General features: G+C 40.7%; 1 long non-coding RNA gene across 1 annotated transcript; it reads left to right on the forward strand.

Moving 5' to 3' along the window:
* Positions 1 to 870: 870 nt before the first annotated feature.
* LOC119945072 lies at positions 871 to 4900 on the forward strand. Its single transcript, XR_005456143.1, has 3 exons — positions 871 to 958; positions 4476 to 4550; positions 4814 to 4900. It is a non-coding gene; the product is annotated as an uncharacterized LOC119945072 (long non-coding RNA).
* Positions 4901 to 5367: the final 467 nt, after the last annotated feature.

A 5367-nucleotide genomic window follows, 5' to 3' on the forward strand; every position in this document is an offset into this window, starting at 1 on the left:
GTTCTTGTATCCAAGAACCTGAAGATCAGCAGTAATAATGAGCAGCCCTTAAGCATTGGGTAGATCTGAGACTATGAGATCAGACAGAGCCCCATCCCACATGGGGTTTGCATCCTGACTTTTGCCCATTTTATAGATGAGGAAGCTGAGGCCCAGAGAGGTTAAGTGACTTGCTTAAGGTCACACAGCAGGACAATAAGAAGTACCCAGATTTCTTGAATCCCAGTCCTGTGCTCTTTCTCTTAGGCCATGCTGCCTCCGCAGTAGCGATTAAGAGGAATGATGTAGTTTATTTACCATGCCCCCTCCCCTCCACAAACTACTAACCATCTACTTGTGATAACAATACCTTGATTTTTATATTTTATGAACTTAAGCTTTTAAAATTGTTCTCTATTTTACCTCAGTATTTGTGCTGAGACATAACCATTTTTGTTAACACATGGCTATTCTTAGGTTATTTGAATTTTTTAATCACAGTGTCCTTTAGTGTAACATTTTCTACATTCTGAGTTTTTATTATGATAGAAATGTTTCATTACATCCTGGTAAAAGATATTGTACGATGCTGAGCCTTGTAGTGGGCTTCAGTGAGTGGGATAGCTCACCTCTGGGGAATGAAACTTCTGTGAGTGAAATCGATGAAAGAGGAAGCATCATTCAGCACAATGCGCCCTTCCCCGTTGGACTAAGCATTCAAAAGCGTTTCACTGTGATTTCAATTCTCTGCCCTCAGGAACTTCCTCGTTCCAATCCCTCCTGAGGGCCAGCAGCCCCATGTACCTTTGATAAAATGTGTTGAAGAATTGAACCAGAAGATTTTATTTCTTGAAGGAATAGATGTTCAGCACTTGAAATGCCAACTTTACCACACATCCCTGGGAATGCAGACTTAGGAGTCAAAACATTAGGAGTCAATCTTTGCGAGAGGACGATTCCATCCACTTTCACAGAAAGGGTAAGTAAGTCACCTATTCCAGTTGATGTGTCTTTGCCTGATTGAACAGGTGATTCTTCTTCTGGCCACATTTTCCCAGATTGCCCTGTTACTATTGGAAAAAGTCCTGGGAATTGAAGTGACTTCTCCACCTCGCTATTGGGGCTTCCAATGCTCTAGAAAGTTAAATTGTCAGTAGCCTCCGCTCTCTATGATTACAGTAGCTTCTGAGTTAACAGCATTATTGCTAACTACTTACTATGTGCAGAGCAGAGTACTAAGCCCTGGGGAGAAAAACACGGATAAATCAGGTTTACAGTCGAAACGAGTGAGAAATGACAAGTGACCATGGACCCACAGGGAAGGAAATAATGAGGTACATCAGCAGAAATAGTTCTACAACAGCAGCAGGACACAGAATGGGCTAGTAGAAAGAGTAGAGTTCTGGGAATCAGAAGACTCCGATTCTAGTCTCAACTCAGCCGTTGACCAGGACCTCAGTTTTCTCATCTGTAAAATGGGATAGGGGCTGTACCTGATCTCAGACTCTCATATCTACCCAGTGCTTGGGGTTGCTTGTTATTTCTGCTGGTCTTCAAATTCTTCACTACTTCAGGGCTGACTACTGCCCAACAGTCACAATTTCTCAAAGTGCCTTAATGTGGGAGAAATTGCCTGAAAAGCCCTTTGCATCAGTCCACTCAGGGATCTGGAATTATCTATTCTTTTCAGAGTCACTTGGATACTTATTAAGAGCAGGAGATTAATCCAGGATCTTCAAAGAGCAATCAGTGGTATCTCATTATTTTATTAAGCACTTATTAAGTGCCAAGCACTGTCCTAAGAATAGGGATAGATAGAAGATGGTCAGGTTAGACACAGTCCCTGTCCCACAGCTAAAGAAGAAGGATTAGGATTTAATCTCCATTTTACAGATGAAGAAGTGGAGGCACAGAGAAGTTAACTTCTCTGTGCCCAAAGTCACGCAGCAAGGAAGTGCAGAAAATCCAGGTCCATTAGGTCATGCTACTCCCATGAGCACTTACTGTGTGCAGAGTACTGTATTAAGCCCTTGAATCAATCAATCAATGGTTTTATCGAGCATTTACTACATGCAGAGCACTGTTCTAATTGCTTAGGAGAGAACCATACAGCATCTAAGAACTCACTATACTCCAAGCCCTCTATTAAGAACTGGTGCTGATTCAGAGCAATCAGATTATACACAGTTTCTGTCTCACAGGTTATCAGGATAATTCAGATCCTGAAACTACAGCTTGACCTCAGTTGTCTGGATAAGTATTAAACACTGAGGAGCATGAATTATATGGGCAATTTGGTAGCATGAAACATTAGTGGAAAAAAACCAAGAGAATAGTTACTTCATGAGCATCACTGTAATGACTTCTAGCTCTCGCTGGCAAAGCATCTGATTGTTCTTAAACTAAGTAAATACTCTATTTCCTCTAACTGCAAACCTGAACCAAAAATCAATGGAAAGTGGACTAATGAAGAAATACATTTGATAATGTTCTCTCTTGCGGTTAGTGGGTGCACAATTTCTCTTGATGAGTTACTTTTTCATAATGAGCCACAATGGAATAGAACCGATGCATTTAAGGAGCTGTTGTTTCCTCAAGGAACTTTTCTTAAGTTGTTTTTATTGAAAGAAGTTTTGACCCTGGATTATTTGTTCAGCCTGAGTCAAGAATATATATTGGTGGGGGCGTGGGGTGTAAATCATGTTGTTGTTGTTGTGTTCTCATTCACATGGGCCGTGGTCGATTATCAGGTTGAATTCTACACTTGGCAGCAAAAGACTGATCTCAGCATGAGCTCATGGGTGTAGGAAGGGTGAAAAAGATCTCTTATCTTCCAACCTTTTTTGCCCACATTCTCAGGTCAGGTTTATCCCTTTGGAAAAAAATTATTCCTGCGCTGCAGTACTCCAGCTGAGAATCAGTGCAATGATCAATCAGTAAACCGATCCCAAGTGACAGAATAATTGGCCGTGCACAGAATGGCTGCATCCTGTGGCACCCCTGGCCTTCCCACTTAACAGTGTGTGGCTAGGCCCTGTAGATGAGAAGGTCCCATAAATGTGCAGAGGGATTTTTGAACCACAAGAAGTTACTCAGTCCAATCAGCAGATTGAAGAGACATTTGGATTAGTTCATGAGTGAAAGTTCAGTGATGTTGATCTTATGATATGGAGAGATGTTCAGAACTAGCATCACATAGTTCTTTTTTGAAGCATCCCCCTGCCACTGTCAGACCGATCAGAGCAGGAATGGCACTGCCTATTTTCCTGAGCAATTGTTTTATTGTACTTCCCCAGGTGCTTAGAACAGTGCTCTGCACACAGTAAGAGCTCAATGAATGCCACTGATTTATAGGCCTTGTCAACTCCAAATTTTTAATTCTCATTCTTGTGGACAGATGATTACCCTTCTTCCATATCTCAATTTGGATCATTTTGAGGGACTTCCATCTTTTTGTTTTGTCCCCCCTACCCTCTGTGGAAAGAATGGCAAATTTTCTTTTGTTATTACCCTGTCCCTAAAGTTAGACACAAAACCTGGAGCTGAAATAATGAATGGTGACCTTCCTCTCTGGCACTTGGCATCTTGAGGATTAAGCCCTGGCTTCATGGTTTCTTTCTTTTTGTTTTTTTGCCATACAGAAAGCAGAGTGACCTTTGCGCTGCCATCCAGCATACAGAAATAGCTCAGTATGAGACTGCATACAGACTCAGAATCAACCTTTAGCCACCTCGGGTGCATTGGCCAGAACTTCATAAATAGAGATAAGAGTCTGACCAACTGTGGCCAGAGTATTTGCATGAATGCTTTAAAAATTGTTTCTCAGTGCATTGCAAGAGACACATAGAGCATTCAGAGCTTCCCTTCCATACTCAGCTGGGATGATTGAAGGAACCATTTTAAGGGAATGTAAGACTGTCTAAGATGTCCTTGGGCAAGTGGTTGTAAGGAACCATTGTGGGCAGGGATTGTTACTCTTTGTTGCTGTATTGTACTTTCCTTAGCGCTTAGTACAGTGCTCTGCACACAGTAAGTTCTCAATAAATATGACAATAAATGAATGAACAGTTGTTTTCCCAGACCTGTTTTTATTGTGAATGAAATGCATTCATGAACTAAACTGCAGAAGGAAAAGATTAATGCATTTTCTGCATATTCAAGTTGGAGACAGAGTCTTCTTTTGAATTAACTTGGAGTGGGTGGCAATAGCAAGCAGCTCCTTGAGGTTATAGTAGTTCAATTTTTTGATAATTTTTTTAAAGGTTTCTGTAATTAGGGCCAGAATTCTCACCTTTCAAGACCATCATTAATCGTTCACTGATCCGTACTCCTTAACTCCTTTAAGATTTTCCCAACAAAGAGTTGTCCAGGAGGGCATCAATCATAGCATTCCTCTGGGGTTCCTTGTCTTAACTGAGACAAAACCTTTGGCTGGCGTAGACCATGGATCTGACCCAGGGTGGCATCATTTCTGTTCTCATATTCTTTTGTCATAGCGAATACTGGGGAGAAACTATGAGGATGTTCTGCCTGAGACATCATTCCAAAGAGTGACAAATGACAACGTGTTGGTGAGCTTGCTTTTGAATTTCAAGATGAATAAGGTTTCCCATAAACTAAACACAGCTTTGTTTTTTCATTTAAAAGTGAGTCAGTTTTATTTGAGCAGGGAAATTGGAGGTATTCTTTCATTTTCCTGAGCTTTTGTTTCCATCTGAATTCTGTGTATAGCTGAAGGGCTGTGGACCTAAAATCTTTCTTTCATGTATTTCCCAATGAATTACAGTGTTTCAGGCGGGTTCCTCAAGGGTAAACATGTTTTCATCCTCTGCAGGTATGAAAAATCTTCCAAGGAGTCTTCTTTATTTCTAACAAATGAAAATATTTCCATCTCCAACCAGCCTTGAAAACGTTATTCCAGAAATAAAAACCTAAGATCCTTGGTCGGTATCCCTTATGCCAGAGGAGCATTGCAATTTATCATTTTCTCATCTGTGAGTTTCCTAATCCATTGCTAATGCTCTCCATAGTACATGCTCTCTCTCTCTCCTCACCCACATATGGGCAGATATTTTCTTCCAGTGATAATTGTAGCCTATCATTTTCCTAATTATGAACAATTTTATATAATAGGATGAGGGTTCCATGCAGGTGTTTTCCTCAAAACCATAACTGAGTGTGACTGCAGGTGGCTGTGTTGGCAGACATCAGAGCAAGCTTGATCATCAGTCACCTTGTCACATGTTAAAGCCATGATAAGAAATTTTGTAACTATAACGACCCATCCAGAAAATATTTTCAGGGCACATCATTTCCTTCTAGCCAAAAAGTGAACATCTCAGGATTGCTCACCAATCACTGATAATCAAAGTGGTATCTTTTAATCAT

The sequence above is a fragment of the Tachyglossus aculeatus genome, chromosome 24, assembly GCF_015852505.1.
Source record: "Tachyglossus aculeatus isolate mTacAcu1 chromosome 24, mTacAcu1.pri, whole genome shotgun sequence".
Lineage (NCBI taxonomy): Eukaryota > Metazoa > Chordata > Mammalia > Monotremata > Tachyglossidae > Tachyglossus > Tachyglossus aculeatus.